Below are 20,079 nucleotides of genomic sequence, written 5' to 3'. Positions count from 1 at the left end.
ATCGCTCAAGTAAAAGAAGAAATGATAAAACTAATGAAAGAAATACTAAATACATCTATAGAAGACACAGTTAAAAAAATTAGAGGAACAATGCAAAAAGATAGAATTCCTGGATGAATAACATAAGAAACAAACAGAATACATAGAGCAAAATTCCACTGAAAGTTGTCAAAACCATGTCAGCAAAAGTGAAGATAGAATTTCAGACCTCAAAGACAAGATTGCAGCTAGTGAACAGGAAAGGAAAGATCTTTAAAAAAAAAAAAACAAGGATTCAGGAATTAACAATTCAACAGCTGCAAGATGATGTAAAGAAAAACAACATAAGATTGATAAGGATAAGTGAAAAAGAAGGAGACAACACAAATGATATCAAGAGGCTATTTACAGAAGTAAATAGCTGAAAATTTCCCAAACATGAGAATGGAAACTGACATATGGATTAGTGAAGAATATAGAACTCCAAATAGCAATTACCAGAATAAAACTGCACCCAGACATGTAATAACCACCATCTCAGAAATCCATCATAAGAATAGAATATTAAAAGCTGTTAGAGAAAAGACAGATCACCTATAAAGGAAAATCTATCAGAATCACAGCAGACTTCTCAGCACAAACAATGAAATCAAGAAAAGCATGTAGCAAATTATTTCAGATCCTAAAGGAAAATTACTTCCAACCTAGCCTGATGCACTCTGCAAAACTGTCCTTCAAAGTGGATGGAAAAATAAGATGCTTCCATGAAAAGAACAGCTGAAGAACTTGATGATCACCAGCCCAAGCCTGCAAAGAATACTAAAAATCATTCTAGAAATGCATAGAACAAAACCACTAAGCAAGGCAGAAAGAAAGAATGGAGAGGCAAAGATACAAAAGCAAAAAGATAACATGTCAACAGTAAGCCAATATAACAGTTATAACTATTAATGTAAATGTTCTCAATTCAACAATTAAAAGAAACAGACTGGCAGAATGGATCAAGAAACAACAACCAACCATATGCTGTCTGCAAGAAACCCATCTAATTCAAAAGTAAACTCATAGACTGAAAGACAAAGGATGGAAAACAATACTTCATACAACAGGACCCCAAAATAGTGGGGGTAGCCATTCTATTTGCAGACAATTTGAACTTGAAAGCAAGAATGATCCAAAGAGATAAAGATGGTCACTCTATACTAGTTAAGGAAAACTTCAAGAGGAATAATCTTAAGTATATATGCACCAAATTCCAGAGCACCCAGCTATTAAAGCAAGTATTAACAGAAATGAAAAATTAAATAAGCAATAACACAAGTATAACAGGAGACCTTAACACATCATTGACATAAAGGGACAGATCAACCAGAAAGAAAATCAGCAAAGAAATAACAGAACTGAATCACACCTGTAAACAATTGCATTTGATAGACATATACAGAGTGTTCCATCCAACAACATCAGAATACACATTCTTCTCAACAGTACATGGGATATTCTCTAAAACAAACCATATACTAGCCCACAGAACATTTTTAAGTTCCCTCATGAAGAGAACAGAAAGAGCGCAAATAAACAACCCGATGTTATACTTCAAACATCTAGAAATCAAGTCAAGCCCGAAGCCAAAAGAATGGGGAAAATTATAAAAATTAGAGTATAAAAATTAGAGTAAAAATTAATGCAATAGAGACTAAGAAAACAATCCAAAGAATCAATGAATCAGAAAGTTGGTCCTTTGAAAGAATAAATAAAATTGATAAGCCCCTAACCAATCTTATTTAAAAAGGAAAGAAAAAAAAAAAAACTCAAATTCATTCAATAAGGAAAGAAACAAGTGAAATCACTACAGACTCTGTGGAAATACAGAAGATCATTAACACCTATTCCGAAAACCTTTACTCTCATAGGTTCCATAACACAGAGGAAATGGACAGATTCTTAGAAATATACAAAGTGCCAAAGCTGGGTCAAGAAGATGTAAAACTGCTGAATAACCCAATTTCTATTAAGGAAATTGAAAATGTAATTAAGTCCTTACCTACTAAGAAGAGCCCAGGCCCAGATAGATTCACTGTAGAATTGTACATGAAATACAAAGAAGACTTGATACCGACACTCCTCAAACTCTTCAATGAAATTAAAAGGGAAGCAATTCTTCCTAAATTATTGTTGGAAGCAAACATAAGTGTAGTACCAAAACCTGAGAAAGACCCAACTAAAAAAGAGAACTACAGCCCAATCTCCCTAATGAATATAGATGCAAAAATTCTCAGAAAATAGTGGCAAACAGAATGCAGCAAGTCATCAAGAATATTATACACCATGATCAAGTGGGATTCATGTCAGGTATGCAGGGATGGTTCAACATATGTAAATTAATATATGTAATGTACCATATGAATAGAGCCAAAAATAAAAATCACATTATCATTTCTACAGATGCAGAAAAAGGTTTTGATAAGATCTAACACTCATTCATGATTAGGAACCTTACAGAAAATTGTTATAATGGTATTTACCTCAATATGATAAACACCGTCTATGAAAAACCAACAGCCAGCATCATAGTAAATGGCTAAAAACTGAAAGTATTTACCATAAAATCAGGAACAAGAAAGGATATCCCTTATCACCACTCCTACAAATTAGTACTGGAAATACTAGCCAGACCAAATAGACATAAAGAGAAATAAAAGGAGTAAAGATTGAAAAGAGGAAGTTAAACTATTATTATTTGCTTGTGACATGATACTCTATATAGAAGACCCCCAAAATTCCACTGAAAGATTCCTAGATATAATAAATATATTCATCAATGTAGCTTATACAAAGTCAATACTCAAAAATCAATAGCATTACTATACACTAACACCAAAATCACTAAGAAAGAAATAAGAGAAGCCACATCCTTCACACTAGCATCCAAACAAAAATGAAATATTTACGAATTAATCTCATGAAAGAAGTAAAAGTTCAATACAGGGAATATTATAAAAGAAATCAAACAGGACCTAAGAAAATGAAAAAACATCCCTTTTTCATGGATAGGAAGAATAAATATTGTGAAAATGGCCATTATCCCAAAACTGTTATAGAGATTCAATGCAATCCAAATGAAAATACCACCGACATACCTCCTAGATCTAGAGAAATAACTCCTAAAATTAATCTGGAACCAGAAGAGACCTAGAACAGCTAAGGTAATTCTAAACAACAAAGGCAAGGTAGGAGACATCATAATCCCTGACTTGAAGTTATACTACAAAGTAACCATAGTAAATCAACATGGTACTGGAATAAAAACAGATCTATAAATCAATGGAATATATTAGAAGATACAACCACAACTACAAACACACTCAACCACCTTATCTTTGATAAAGGCGCCAAAATTGTTCACTCAAAGAATGATAGTATCTTTAATAAATGGTGCTTGGAAAACAGGCTCTCCATACACTGAAAAACCAAAACTAGACCCATGCCTATCACTATGTACTAAATTAAAATCTAAATGGATCAAAGATCTGAATACTAAAACAGAAACACTAAATCTGTTGAAAGACAAACTAGGTAAAAATCTTGAAGACATAAGGGTAGGTAAAGAATTCGTGAACAGGAATCAAATCACAGGGGAAATTCTTCCCAGAATCAATAACTCAGATTACATTTTATTAAAGAGTTTTGCCAAATCGAAAGAAATCTCCAGCATAATGAAAAGAAAACCCACAAACTGGGAAAAAATCTTAGTGAACTATCTCTCAGACAAAGGACTTCTGTCTAAAACATATAAAGAATTAAAAAAGTCAGACCCTGAAATTCAAAGACACAAACCAAAAATGAGCATCCGAGATGAATACATAGTTTTCAGATGATGAAATACAAAGGGCAAATAATACATGAAAAAATGTTAACCATCATTTTTATTAGAGAATTTCAAATTAAAACCACATTGAGATTCCATCTCACTCCTTTGACACACAATGAAATGGCCAGGAGAAAGAAAGAATAGCCAGGATCAAGAAAACTACCAATAACAAATGCTGGAGAGGCTGTGGGGAAAAAGGAACTTTCCCCACATGGAGAATAGACTTGTGCAAAAACTGTAGAGGTCAGTCTGGAAAGTCCTCAAAAAGCTGGGATTGGAAGTCCCATTTGACCCAGCTATTCCACTTCTAGGCATATTCCCAGAAGAACTGAAAACATCATACCACAGTGATATATGTCCACCCATGTTTATAGCAGCATAATATGTAATAGCCAGATCTTGGAAATAACCTAAGCATCCATCAACTGAGGAATGGATAAAAAAGATGTGTATTTTTATACAGTGCAGTACTACTCAGCTATAAAGAATGATCATATTGAGATATTTATAAGTAAATAGATGCAATTTGAGACCATACTCATAAGTGAAATAAATCAAACTCATATGTATAAATACAATGTAGTCTCCCTAGTGTAAGAAATGGTAAGAGTACATAAGACTTTATGGTAATCATGACTTCCTATTGCATTGCTCTGAAGCATTATAATGTTTTCATTCCTTAGCTGGAATGGTTTTACTTGATCAAACAAATGATTTTGTTTGATTTTAGTAGATGTGATGTTATGAACAGCTATTTTGAAGAAAACAAGATATTATGGCAGCCATTTCTGATTTAATATTATCTTGCTTTGAAATCCTACCATGCTTTTGTTCTTTTTTTTTTTTTTTTTTTTTTATTTAAGAGGAAAAAGAGAAAAACACAAAACAAACCAAAGCGGCGTAAGGGTACACGCAATACAGAACTACAAAACAAAACAAAACAAAACAAAACAAAACAAAACAAAAAACCATAACAGTAAGAAATTACCTGCTAGTAGATTACACACTATTTTCTTGAAAATAGTTCCTCAAATCACAGTATCAAAGAACACAAGGTGGACATTCAAACAGGGAGACTGCAAACAGCTGTGTTCAATGTTCCAAAAACATTGATAAAGTCAGCTATTTAACACCCCCAAACACACTTGCTGTTATATCCGTTAGAGCTCCTTTTCTTTTTTTTTTTCCCCTCTCTTTTTTACAACAAAATTTACACATCTTGGATTTTATTACTCCTTAGTGCTTATTACTTTCTTTGGGGGAGGGAAGAATACAGTCAAATATGGCAAAACAAAGCTGTCAGTCAATACCAAGGATAGACGTAGCACATGGTGTAGAACAGAGTACAAGTTTATCAACAATGGTTATCAACGTTGTCCCTTGTTTCCTTAAAAAGAATTGTCTATCTTATTAGATATTATAAAGTTGGACAAAACAGTAGAGAACAAGACCAATAAAACTTAGGCATTGTAAACATTACAGGACTTCCAAAGAAGACAATAGTCAAACCAGAATGGGTATCTTAGTGAATCTTATTGTCTTCAAAGTAGTTGCCTATGTCTTCAAACTTGATACTATCATATAGAATGGAACAGAGTCTAATCAGTCAAAACAAGATCGTGGGAGTACTACAGGACTTCAAAACAAGTTAATTGGAAATCGAAAAGAGTTACTATTTATATATCCTAATTTTTTTGAATTTTTTCTTTAATTAAGACAAACATAAGAAATGACTTAATAATTTTTTTTTGAAACAATAAGGGGGAGATTGAGATAAAACAGGACATAACAATATAACAATAGAGGTCACAGCATGACTGTTTCAATAACCTAGTACTTCACCACCTTATAACCTGACTTAATAGTAGTTACCATAGTGTCTTTTTCCTTGAAACATTTGGGTAAAACTTCATATACTCTAGCTTCAAATATTTTCATATCAAGAAGCCCAGAATAAAGCCTTTCTAATTAATGAGTGAAAACTTTATAAGGCTTCAAGGCCACCTAATGGGGAATCATGATTATCACATATTTTTATATATTTGAATCATTACTTACATTAGGGAAACTATTCGGTATTCACACATGCGAGATTGATTTATTTCACTTATGAGTATGGTCTCAAGCTGTGCCCATTTATTGATAAATATCTCAATGTGATCCTTCTTTATAGCTGAATAATACTCCATTGTATAGAAATACCATAACTTTTTTATCCATTCCTCAGTTGATGGGCACTTGGGTTGTTTCCAAGATCTGGCGATTACAAATTGTGCTGCTATAAACATAGGTGCACATATATCACTGTGGTATGATGCTTTCAGTTCTTCTGGGAATATGCCTAGAAGTGGAATAGCTGGAATAAATGGGATTTCCAGTCCCAACTTTTTGAGAAATCTCCAGACAGATCTCCACAAAGGCTGTACCAGTCTACACTCCCACCAGCAGTGCAGGAGAGTTCCTTTTTCCCCACAGCCTCTCCAGCATTTGTTGTCGCTTTTCTTGATCCTGGCCATTCTTTCAGGAGTGAGATGGTATCTCAGTGTGGTTTTAATTTGCATTTCTCTAATGACCAATGATGATGAGCATTTTTTCATGTATTTATTTGCCATTTGGATTTCTTCATCTGAGAATTGCATATTCATCTCAGATGCCCATTTTTGGATTGGATCTTTGAATTTCGGAGGTCTGAGTTTCTTTAATTCTTTGTATGTTTTAGACAAGAGGCCCTTGTCTGAGAGAGAGTTCACTAAAATCTTTTCCCAGTTTGTGGGTTTTCTTTTCACTATGCTGGAGATTTCTTTTGACATGCAGAAACTTTTTAATAAGAAGTGGTCCCAGTTATTGATTCTGGGAAGTATTTCCCGTGCGGTTTGAGTCCTGTTCATGAATTCTCTACCTACTCCTATGTCTCCAAGGTTTCTACCCACTTTGTCTTCCAATAGATTTAGTGTTTCTGTTTTAATATTCAGATCTTTGACCCATTTAGATTTTAATTTAGTACATGGTGATAGACATGGGTCTAGCTTTAGTTTTCGGCAAATGGAGAGCCAGTTTTTCCAGCACCATTTATTAAAGAGACTGTCGTTCTTCCAGTGAACCTGCTTGGCTCCTTTATCAAAGATAAGGTGGTTGAGTGTGTTCGTAGTTGTGGTTGTATCTTCTAATCTATTCCACTGATCTTCAGCTCTGTTTTGATTCCAATACCATGTTGATTTTACTACTGTTGCTTTGTAGTATAACTTCAAGTCAGGGATTGTGATGCCTCCTGCTTTGTCTTTGCTGCTTAGAATTGCCTTTGCGATTCTAGGTCTCTTCTGGTTCCAGATGAAATTTAGGAGTGATTTCTCTAGATCTATAAGGTATGTTGATGGTATTTCTATTGGGATTGCATTGAATCTGTATAACAGTTTTGGGAGAATGGCCATTTTCACAATGTTTGTTCTTCCTATCCATGAGCAAGGGATGTGTTTCCATTTTCTGAGATCATCTTCAATTTCCTTTTTCAGTGTATTATAATTTTCACTGTATAAGTCTTTCACTTCTTTCGTAAGAGTAATTCCTAAATATTTCATTTTTTTGCTTGCTAATGTGAATAGTCCAGTTTCTCTTATTTCCCTCTCTGTAATTTTGTTGTTCGTGTATAGGAATGCTATTGATTTCTGAGTATTGATTTTGTATCCAGCCACATTACTGAATTTATTTATTGTATCTAAGAGTATTTCAATGGAGTTTAGGGGGTCTTCTATGTAGAGTATCATGTCATCTGCAAACAATGATAATTTAACTTCTTCTTTTCCTATCTTTACCCCTTTTATTTCTCTTTCTTGCCTAATTGCTCTGGCTAGTACTTCCAGTACTATATTAAATAGGAGTGGTGATAAAGGACATCCTTGTCTTGTACCTGATTTTAAAGTAAAGGCTTTCAATTTTTGGCCATTTAGTATGATGCTGGCTGTTGGTTTGTCATAAATGGCCTTTATTATATTGAGGTAAAGACCATTTATTCCAATTTTCTGTAAAGTTCTTATCATGAATAAGTGTTGGACCTTATCGAAGGCTTTTTCTGCATCTATAGAAATGATCATGTGATTCTTATTTTTGGCTTTATTGATATGGTGGATTACATTTATTGATTTGCGTATGTTGAACCATCCTTGCATTCCTGGGATGAATCCCACCTGGTCATGGTGTATAATCTTCTTGATGATTTGCTGGATCCTATTTGCCAATATTTTATTGAGGATTTTTGCATCTGTGTTCATTAGGGAGATCGGTCTATAGTTCTCTTTTATAGTTGGGTCTTTCTCAGGTTTTGGTACTAGAGTAATATTTGCTTCCAGGAATGACTTAGGAAGGATTGCTTCCCTTTCAATTTCATTGAATAGTTTGAGGAGTGTTGGCATTAGGTCTTCTTTATATTTCTTGTAGAATTCTGCAGTGAATCCATCTGGGCCTGGGCTCTTCTTGGTGGGCAAGGACCCAATTACATTCTCAATTTCATTAGCAGAGATTGGGTTATTCAACAGTTTTATATCCTCTTGATCTAGCTTTGGTACTTCATATGCTTCTAAGAATCTGTCTATTTCTTCTGTGTTATCAAACTTTTGAGAGTAGAGGTTTTCGAAATAGGTGTTGATGATCCTCTGTATTTCTATTGGGTCTGTAGTGATTTCTCCTTTTTCATTTCTTATTGCATGAATTTGAGCTTTTTCTTTCCTTTTTTTAATAAGGTTGGCTAGGGGCTTATCGATTTTATTTATTCTTTCAAAGAACCAACTCTTTGATTCGTTGATTCTTTGGATTGTTTTCTTAGTCTCTATTGCATTGATTTCTGCTCTGATTCTTATAATTTCCTCTCTTCTTTTGGCTTTGGGCTTGACTTGCTCTTCTTTTTCTAGCTGTTTGAGGTGTAGCATCAAGTTATTTACTTGTATTCGTTCTGTTTTCCTGATGTGCGAACTCAGTGCAATAAATTTTCCTCTCAGAACGGCTTTCATTGCATCCCATAGATTCCGGTAAGTTGTATCTGCATTTTCATTTTCTTTTAGGTATTGTTTAATTTCTTCTTTAATTTCTTCTGTGACCCACTGATTACTCAAGAGTGTGTTATTTAGTTTCAATGTGTTTGCGGAATTTTTGCAGTATCCTTTGTCATTAATTTCTAATTTCATTCTATGATCCGATAATATGCAAGGGATGATTTCAACTCTTTTGCATTTGCTTAAATATGTTCTGTGAGCTAATATATGGTCTATTTTAGAAAATGATCCATGTACTGCTGAGAAGAATGTGTATTCTGATGTTGTTGGGTGGAACATTCTGTATATGTCTATCAAACCCATTTGTTCACAGGTGTGATTCAGTTCTGTTATTTCTTTGCTCATTTTCTGTCCGGTTGAACTGTCCCTTGGTGTCAGTGGTGTATTAAGGTCTCCTGTTACAATTGTGTTACTGATAATTTGAGTTTTCATTTCTGTTAATAATTGTTTTATATAACTGGGTGCTCTGGAGTTTGGTGCCTATATATTTAAGATAGTTATCTCTTCCTCTTGGAGTTTTCCCCTTACGAGTATGTAGTGACCTTCTTTGTCCTTTATGGTCATTGTTGGTTTAAAGTTCACGTTGTCTGCAAACAGAATGGCTACTCCTGCCTTTTTTTGGATTCCTGCTGCATGAAGAATTGTTTTCCATCCTTTGACTTTCAGTCTGTGAGTATCTTTCTGGGTTAGATGGGTTTCCTGTAAACAGCATATGGTTGGATTTTGTTTCTTGATCCATTCTGCTAGTCTGTTTCTTTTGATTGGTGCATTGAGACCATTTACATTAATGGTTATTACTGTTAAATGCTGGTTAATTGTAGGAATGTTATCTCTCTGCTGTTGCATCTTTATCTTTCGGTTCTGTTTAATTATTTGCTTTGCTTAGTGGTTTTTTCCTTTGTGTATCTAAACTGTCTTTCAATATTTTTTGCAGGGTTGGTTTGGTGTTCATGAAGTTCTTCAGCTGTTCTTTGTCTTGGAAGTATCGTATTGCACCATCTATTTTGAATGATAGTTTTGCAGGATATATCAGTCTTGTTTGGAAATCATTTTGCTTTAGGATCTGGAATACTTCACTCCATGCTCTTCTTGACTTTATCGTTTGTGCTGAGAAGTCTGCTGTGATTCTGATAGGTTTTCCTTTATAAGTGATTTGTCTTTTCTCTCTGACAGCTTTTAATAATCTATTCTTTTGTTGGATTTCTGGGATGGTGACTATTATATGCCTGGGTGTAGTTTTATTTTGGTTATGAGTGTTTGGAGTTCTATATGCTTCACTGATCCTGATGTCAGTTTCTGATCTCATGCTTGGGAAATTTTCAGCTATTACTTCTCTAAATATCCTCCTGACATCCTTCATGTTGTCTCCCTCTCTTTCATTAATCCCTATCATTCTTATGTTATTCTTCTTTGCATCGTCTTGCAGTTGTTGAATTGTTGTTTCCTGGTTCCTTGTTATTTTCAAAAGATCTTTCCTTTCCTGTTCACTAGCTTCAATCCTGTCTTCAAGGTCTGAAATTCTATCTTCACTTTCATGAAGGCGGTTTTTACAACTTTCAGTGGAGTTTTTTATTTCCTGTATATCTCTGTGCATCTGCATTATGTATTCTGTTTGTTTCTTATATTGCTCGTCTAGGGATTCTATCTTTTTGTTTAGTTCCTCCAATTTTTTATCTGTGTTTTCTTTAGATATATTTAGAATCTCTTTCATTTCTTTTATCATTTCTTCTTTTATCTGGGAGATTATTTCGAGTTTGAATTTCTTTAAAGCTTCCTGGAGTTGCTTGTCAATTTCAGTGGCTATTGTGTCCGATATATGAGGTGGATTGGATATATTTTCTTCTATATACATCGCTCCTAGGGTTTCTTGAGATGGGCTGGAGGTTTGAGGTTGTAATTTGGTCTTTCGTTTTGTCATTTTCCTATATTTCTCTGTTTCAAGTGTTACTTGAAAGCTTCCTCAGGATCTGTTGAAAATCCCCTTCTATGTTTGGAGCTACTGGGACTCTGGCGCCGCGCTACTCCAAGTCATTAGGCCTACAGAACCAGTGGCCCTCCTCTGCCTGCTCAGAACTCCGCAGTTCCAGACAAGCTGGGCCTCAGGGACACTGTGCGCCCACCTGCCCCTTGGAAGCTCCACAGTTCTTCAATCGCAGCCGGGTTAGGGTACTCACCACAGGCCGCAGTGCTTCAGGAACCTGTGGACCCTCCCTGGTTGCAGAGATATCCACAGTCCTCCAGACACGCAGAGAGGCCAGTGAGGGCACCCCAGATCTGCCCAGCTCCTCCTCTGCAGACCTGTGGCCAGGCGCGGCAGCTAAACAGGCTGGGCTAGGCTGGTAGTGTGGACCAGCCCACCTATTGGGAGCTCAGCAGGTCTCCAAATGAAGCCGGGAATGGGGAGGCTGATGTGGAAGCCTTAAACCCACCTCTGTCCTTCACTGCACCTGGAAGCCTGAGGGAACTCCAGCAGTCTGGGCGCAGAAATCCAGAGTCCTCCAGACACGCAGAGAGGCCAGTGAGGGAACCCCAGATCTGCCCAGCTCCTCCTCTGCAGACCTGTGGCCAGGCGCGGCAGCTAAACAGGCTGGGCTAGCCTGGTAGTGTGGGCCAGCCCACCTATCGGGAGCTCAGCAGGTCTCCAAATGAAGCCGGGAATGGGGAGGCTGATGTGGAAGCCTTAAACCCACCTCTCTCCTTCACTGCACCTGGAAGCCTGAGGGAACTCCAGCAGTCTGGGCGCAGAAATCCAGAGTCCTCCAGACATGCAGAGAGGCCGGTGGGGGCACCCCAGATCTGCCCAGCTCCTCCTCTGCAGACCTATGGCCAGGCGCGGCTGCTAAACAGGCTGGGCTAGGCTGGTTGTGTGGGCCAGCCCACCTATCGGGAGCTCAGCAGGTCTCCAAATGAAGCCTGGAATGGGGAGGCTGATGTGGAAGCCTCAAACCCACCTCTCTCCTTCACTGCACCTGGAAGCCTGAGGGAACTCCAGCAGTCTGGGCGCAGAAATCCAGAGTCCTCCAGACACGCAGAGAGGCCAGTGAGGGCACCCCAGATCTGCCCAGCTCCTCCTCTGTAGACCTGTGGCCAGGCGCGGCAGCTAAACAGGCTGGGCTAGGCTGGTAGTGTGGGCCAGCCCACCTATTGGGAGCTCAGCAGGTCTCCAAATGAAGCTGGGAATGGGGAGGCTGATGTGGAAGCCTTAAACCCACCTCTCTCCTTCACTGCACCTGGAAGCCTGAGGGAACTCCAGCAGTCTGGGCGCAGAAATCCAGAGTCCTCCAGACACGCAGAGAGGCCAGTGAGGGCACCCCAGATCTGCCCAGCTCCTCCTCTGCAGACCTGTGGCCAGGCGCGGCAGCTAAACAGGCTGGGCTAGGCTGGTAGTGTGGGCCAGCCCACCTATCGGGAGCTCAGCAGGTCTCCAAATCCATGCTTTTGTTCTTCTGTTTCCATTTGTTCTATAATATTGTTTCTTATTGGATATTAATACGTGTGATAGTATAAACAAATTTTCTATGGAAAATGAGATAATATAGTAGCTATTGTTCATCTTCTGTTATTTGGTTCTGATGCCCTGTAATACTTTCATTTTCTTGAATTGTTTTATACTATTTTGTTATGTTTGATACAATTGAATGTGAAGTTATGCTCAACTATTTCAAAGAAAGAGACATTATGGTAGCTACTGTTAATATCTGGTTGTCTTATTGGAAGTGCTGTGTTGCTTATATTGTTCAGTTCTGATCTGCTTTGTTCTGTCCTCTTTTGTCTTAATCTCTTTAAAATTTTTAAAAAAAGTTTTAAATGAGTAAAATGACAAAAGAAATTAAAAAGAACAAAGAAAACATGCAAAATACAACATAGGAAAAATAGCACATTTATATCACTATACATTCAAATACACATTAAATAATAGGACTTCATAAGACATCTAGCTATTTTATCTTCTGTTTGAGTTTTATGACACTTTTTACTCTTCAGGCAGTGTTTTAGCGATTTTATACAAAAGGGTGTATTTTATCATCACTAAAATTTTATATTCTGGAAACTATGGTAATTATTTCTGCTATGCAGACAAGGGCACAACACTGGGACCTATAGGAAGGCCCCCATTGCCAGAACTGGGATTCTAAAACAGAAGCCCATATCCAGAGCTGGCACTTTTAAGCCTCCATCTATCACAAATATTGCACCATGTAATACCAACTTCAGTGTTTAATTTCAGTTCAAATAACTTAAGAATTGCAGCATGTTGAGAATCTTCTCAACAATCTTCAAACTTTGGCACTTAAATGAACATTTACAGTCCAATCTACATTTGCTAAACATTTTTATCAGAAAAATGTACTACATTGCATCTTTTTTTTTTTAATTCTTAGGGGTTCATGGGAGGAGTGGAGGAGGGAAGGAAAAGGACTTGAAAAAAAGAAATTTGGACATGTCAGGTACCAAGATTTCACAAGAAATATAAACATTATGTACTACACAATCTAGTAATAAGCCGGGCATGATGGCACATGTTTGTAATCCCAGTATTCAGAAGGCTGAGGCAGGAGTATTGCTGAGCATTTAAGGTCAGGCTAAGCTACAAAGTGAGTTCAATGCCAGTCTGGACTGCACAGTGAGAGCTTGTCTCAAAGAGACCAAAAAAAAAAAAAAAAAATTCCACTAATAAACTATGAAAGAAAAAAAAATCCTTTAGCACTTGCAGTTGTATATCACATAATCCTACTGTATATGTTACTTCATAGGTACATATTTTATCCCACAGTTACTCTAGTAACTTAAGTTTAATTCATATATTTTATCTTTTTTTGACATTGAATCAGCATATTTATTAAAACTGTATTACATATTTGTTTTACTTGCCATCTGCATGTGCACTTTTCATGTCATGCATTCTGCCCCACAATGAATATATATCTGAAAGTTTGTCATCATTATTTTACTGTATATTGTATAAGGGCAGGAGCATGTGTTTCTAAGTTTCTTTAGCACTTTACATGTATTCATAAGCATTTAACATAGTTCCACATGTAGTTCAGAAAGAATAAATGTTCATAGTAGCATAGCATTCTGAAGTGAGTTCACTCATGATTTTCAGATACTTTATTTCCTATATCATAGGACATCTTAAGGCTGCTGCCAGAGTGTGGACAGCCACACCCAAGCCTCTCTCTATGAGTTAGCGCCATTCATGGACTGCGAGGAGAGAGAACCAGGCCTCACAAGGAGGTGATCCCAACTTGGAAACCATATCATTTTTATTGGTTTGTCTGATTATGTTAAATCTGATGGCATAAACGACTATTTAAAAGATAGTAAGATATTATGGTAGCCATTTTGGATTTTCTGTTAGCTTATTTTGAAATCCTTTATTACATTCATTATTTTGTTTTTATTGTTTCTACTCTATTCCCTTTGATTTGACTTTTACTATGTCTAAAAGTATCTGCAGATATTTTGAAGACAACAAAAAGTATTATGGTAACTATTGCTGATTTGGAACTATTGCTGATTGGAAGTTTTGTATCACTTATACTAGTTTATTTTGATTGGTTTTATTCTGTTTTACTTTCCTGGTTTTATTCTCTTTAAAAATAAAAAGGACAACTTGAAGCTTTGCATTGTACGTATTTTATGTGCTCCTTTCTTCGAGGGATTAAGTAACAAGTTAGAAGTAAAAAAGACTTTATAAATATTCTCGAGTCTCACAGCGTCAGTAAAGGCACTGTTTCTTACTGCTGTATCCCTAATTTAGGTTCAGTGACTAAATAAAAAAAATTAGAAACATAAAACAATCCCTCAGGCTTTCTATTACAAGTAGAACTACTTATTTCCCTGTCTGATAGATCATTATGTCTATAACTCAATCCATCATAGAAGCTTGATAATTGGCATTTGTTACGGCACTTTAAATGGCTTTGTTTAGTTATTTAAAACTTGAAATGTATATTGTGCCTTACAGACCACAGAATACTGTTTTTAATATTAACTGATGACAGTGTAGTGTGAAAATGAAGACTTCTTAAATAATTACCAGATAAAATAAGTATACTTTTGATAGTGCAATTAAGGATAAGTTTCATTTTAAAAAATGTTAACAAGAAGTTTAGAGACTTATGTTTAGGAAAACATGCTTTCTTCAATATTCAGTACAGTTTTGCATTTCATTGGTTAGAAAACAGAATGAATTTAATCTACTGTGTGACTTCCATGAAAGATGTTGGAAAGATAATTTTTTGAAGATACAAAAGCTTGTTCCTTAATCCTCTTTGAGAAGGCTGATGAGAGAAAACGGAATATCAATAAAAATATTAACAGAAGCTACTTACATGGAATGGTAACCTAGTTGTATTAACCATGGAAAAGGAGAAACAAGTAACTTTTCCTGAAGAGCACCTTATTATTAAGTCTTCACTTGTCTCTGTTTCTACTATTTGAGAACCTTCAAAGGCTTGTGTATAAATTTTTGAAACTGAATATAATGGTTATGTGTATATATCATCCAATTGATAACCATTTAGAATACTGAAAAATATAAAATTTATTGGAAAATTTGATGTTTAAAATACAATACAAGGATGAATTTGACATTTTCTTAATGAAGAGAGAAAGTCAGAATGGCAAAAAATGTTGAAGATTAAGAAAATTCAACACATGAATTCAAATATTTTCACATGTTTCCTAAAGTTGATATTCAAATTAAATGAAGTATTATCTTTTGACTTACAATATAGTAAGTGAAAAGTGTTTTAGAGCATCAAGTTGACAATACACAATGACAATTATGCTTTTTTTTTATGCTGGCAATTGAACACATGACCTTGTTCTTTGAAGGCAGGCACTGTACTGCTGAGCTACATCCCTCATAACTCTGCCTTTCAGACATGGAGGCAAAAGCTAATTTTTTTTTCTAGCTTTTCATGTGTCTAAGTGGTCAGTTATATAACTGTGCCTTGCTAGAAGTGTTCTTTATCAATTGAAGCACTCTTTAGATGTTTTCTACAAGGTTTTCATGACTTAGAAATTCCCATGAGCTCTGTGCACTTCTTAAGAAGTTCTGCAATGGAATACATTGTCCAAAATGGTTATCTGTACTCAACATTTCTGCCAAGGCCTCAGTCAATCTGTCTTTGCTAGATGTTCAGAGACGGTGTCTACTTCTTATGTGAAGGTGTATGCAGAATAATAACGCTTTCTGAAATGAAACAGGAAAATGCACTGGTAGAATCAATGTATTTGTTTGGAGAATAGGGAGGTCAAAATTACTACTTTTTTTAAACAAGATTTTAGTGATATCATTGAGGAACACATATTTAAAGATTAATTAAGCATGGAGTAATCTCAGATTTGAATATTTTCCATGTAACACTTTCCCAGGTCTTTCATTATCTTCTTAATTTCTACTAATGTTTAGAAGTTTAGGAATGGAGGGGTTAATTAGGAAAACTATTATATATCTAATAAGCAGTAGTACACTATATATATGATGAGAAGTGTTTAGTGGTCATTTATTTTTCAAATCAGTAAACAAAAGATATATCTCCATCATAGGTAGATCCATTTGTTTCTGGTTACTGTGTTTTTCAAGAGTAAAACAAATTGGTATTACAAATGGTAGGCTATAGTCATAATTTCTCTGAATTTCTTAAACTCAGTTTTATTTTCTAAGCAACTGCAAAGATGAGTTGTTACTATAAATTATGAGTTATTATAAAGTAACTCAGAGCACTGTTTCCATATAATTCATCTTAACTAAACTTATTGGCATATCTTTTGAAAATAGATGCAGTTCATTATGATATTTTGGTGATTAGGCTAGAATAATAACTCTTAATTAGGGATGATTTTACTCTCTGAAAGACATATGAAAATAACTACATGGTTTTTTGTACTACATGGGGAGGATACTACTAGTATCTTGCATATGGATAGCAAGGAGTCTGCTGACCGTCCTACAATACACAGGGACAATCTCTAATAAAAGATCTAAAATTTCAAATCTGCTAAGTTTGAGAAGTACTGCTTTAATACAGAATGTACATTCCTATATATGTTTCATTAGAAATCACAAAGTACAAGTACCATGTTAGTTAATAACATAATACTTTTACAACAATGAAAAATAAATATTCAGCAGCTTATAACAAATGGGCTAAATATTAGTGTGATATATATTTTACGAAGACTTCACAAATTTAAAAACTAATTGTCTAGTGAATAAGTGAATATATCAGCAGTAATAATGTGTGCAGTAAATGATACATTACATCATGAAGAAAAGGACAGTAAGTCAAATGACAAAAAATGTAAAATTTCTTTTGAAGGTAATCTTCATTATACTAAATGCAGACAAGTATTTCTTCATACTCAGATTCAGCACTATGGCACTGAAGACCCTTTGCAACCCGCACCAGCCCTATTTCCCTTCATTCTCCTAAGCTGCTTTTTATCCATAGGCTTTTGCCACTTCTATGTGCCTGAATTAGAACTCCAGCTACAAAATTTACCCAAGTAGAATTATCTCTCCATTCCCACTCGTTCTTTTAACAGCAATTTTAGATCTCTCTTACTCTAGAGTCAGCTCACATTACCCCTATAATCACCTGTACAAATCTCTTATTTTCAGCAGCTACCTTACAGGATCAATTATCTGGCCTACTTATACCATTTAGTAATATCTGTATAGAATAATACAGCCAATAGCTGCACTTGGATGATATCAGAGGCTGAAATCTCCAGATGCAAAAGTTTACCACAGGGTATGTTCTATTTGAAGACAAGTTTTCATTGCCTTAAATTCATATCAGTTTTACATTATACCCTGTGAACTAAGCATTACTATTTCCATTGTATAGGTAAGAAAACAGTGTTAATGAATATCTTCAATTTATTCAATTATATGTGGTAGAGAAGATAACTGTCTACTAAAGATTATACTCTTCCTATTACTGGTTCATAAGCAGGGGTAGCTGACCAGCCCGATCTGCACAAAGTGAGGTCAGTGGAATAGGATCTAATAGGATTGACACCACTTTCTGGCTTGAATTGCTAAACTGCCAGGATACTGGCCTCTCTCTTTTTTTATCCATCCTCTGGTTTGATGTCTTTCTTAGGGAGATTATGGGAACCATCTAGAAAGGTTTAGTTTCCTACAGTGTGATCTCTGGAAGAAATAAGAGAAATAATAAATAAATGACAGGTTTTTTAAGTACAATGCAATAGATAGAGTGCCCATACATTCCTCCTTTCCATAATAATCCTAATTTAAGCATGATATCACACCATAATCAGTGATAACACTTGGCACACTTCAAAGCATATGTCCTTGGATGATAACGTATACAGTGGCTATCTTGATGTAAAACAAATTACTGACAAGAATGAAAAAAATAGGGTAAGCTAATATAAGTGTGAAACCTTGGACTATTATTTGTATGAAGTAGAGCACGTTCAGTTCCTATCAGCAGGATGGGCATAAATATTTGTATTATTTATCTCTCAATATTTTTAAGAAAAATGGCAGAAGATAATGCGTCTACTAACAAGTTTTGACTGTGATGGAATTCTGTGGAACTTTCTAGTTATTACTAAAACTATGTAAGAATAGCATTCTAAGAAATATGTAGGAAGATTGCCATGAATAAAAACTCTCTTTACACAATATATCATTCAGTATAATGTTTGTATAAGTATGTATCAAAATAAGTATGTTTATATACATTATTAGAGGCAACTATATTTTAAAAAGGAAAATTAGATCCACCTTTTTAATTTCTGACTTTTGAATACTGAATACTTAGTTACTGTATCAAGGAGGTACAACCACAGTGCCTTCCTCAAGTAATAATCCAAAACTGTATCTGTGTGCTTTACAGGGAACTGGTGACTTTTGTACTCTATTCTCTCTTTTTTTTTTTTGTCATCTTGTTTCTTCCTACTTCTTGTTATCCTCTTTTCAATGAAAATATAAACCTTTGAGCAAATTCTATCCATTCACCCAATCAACCACCTATCCAACCATGCATCCAACCATCCACTTTCTGAATTTTGCCATGGAAGAATTAGCACTCTACCAACTGCTAAGGACATAAATAAAACGTAGTCAGTACACTCAAGGGAATTACAGCTCAGAAGGAGAATGGGAAGATAGCAATTATTAAATGGAAAACATGAAACTAGAATTGAGAAGACACTTTTCAGAAAGAGAAGCAGAACATTCTAGCAGATTTGTGGGACTAGAGTAGTTTTACCGAAAGTCATGAAATTTGAGAATGAATAGCAGAGTGAAGAGATTAAACAAGTAGGGTAGCGAGGGAGTATGCAGCTTGAAGAATGGACATTCCAGCAAAAGTGTATTGCAAAGGTGTTGTAGAAGGAAAGATATGCACTTTCAAAGAACTCAGAGAATCATATTTAATAAAGCACCGGGCAAGGATGATCTATAATGTTAGTCTACAGATGAGCAAGAAAGAAACTGTATAGACATTGTTAGGCCATAACCATAACAAAAGTTTCAGGTGTTTGTTGTTTCTTTGTTTATGAGTACAATGAGAAATCCCTAAAATCTGAATCCAAAATGGTAGTTGAGGGCTGGGGATTTAGCTCAGCGTCAAAGCGGCCTATTTGACAAGCATGAGGTTCTGAGTTCAGTCCCTGATGCCAAAAAAAAAAAAAAAAAAAAAAAAAAAAGGTAGTTGGGGATAAAAACACATTAGACTTCAGACATGCTAGACAGATTGTGGCAATTTTTTAATTTTTTTCATCTTCTTTATCCTTACTCAACCTCTTATCTTCCACTCTTACATTGCTATTACTATGTTTAAGGAACAAGCTTAAGAAGTGTATTTCCCATATTTTCTTAACTATTTAACTGATCATTTGTATTCAGCATGCTTCTATCTTGCATTCCTTCCAAATTTGCAAAAATTTTTATAATGTAAATGAAGATAATTTAATTCTTTATTTATGTGCACATTTTATAACCAGATTTCGCTTCTTGAAGACAGGGAGGTATATACAGGTTTTAGAAAAATGTTTATATAAATAAGTTTCTTTTAGTGTTTAATTGTTCTTACTATTAATATTTGACTTCTAAAGTTCATAAATTGTGTCTTCTGCAAGTACTGAAACTTTCAAATAATTTGAAAATGCAAATATTACAAATATATCAGCATAATC

At 35.3% G+C, this 20,079-nt stretch overlaps 1 protein-coding gene across 6 annotated transcripts in view; it reads right to left on the bottom strand.

Moving 5' to 3' along the window:
* Positions 1-20,079, bottom strand: part of Ralyl (RALY RNA binding protein like) — a 725,971-nt gene that overhangs the window by 360,067 nt on the left and 345,825 nt on the right. The window lies entirely within an intron of this gene.

This window comes from Cavia porcellus, unplaced genomic scaffold (genome assembly GCF_034190915.1).
Source record: "Cavia porcellus strain 051 isolate PalLab524CR breed Dunkin Hartley unplaced genomic scaffold, mCavPor4.1 scaffold_10, whole genome shotgun sequence".
Lineage (NCBI taxonomy): Eukaryota > Metazoa > Chordata > Mammalia > Rodentia > Caviidae > Cavia > Cavia porcellus.
This window is presented reverse-complemented; position numbering and strand designations above follow the sequence as displayed.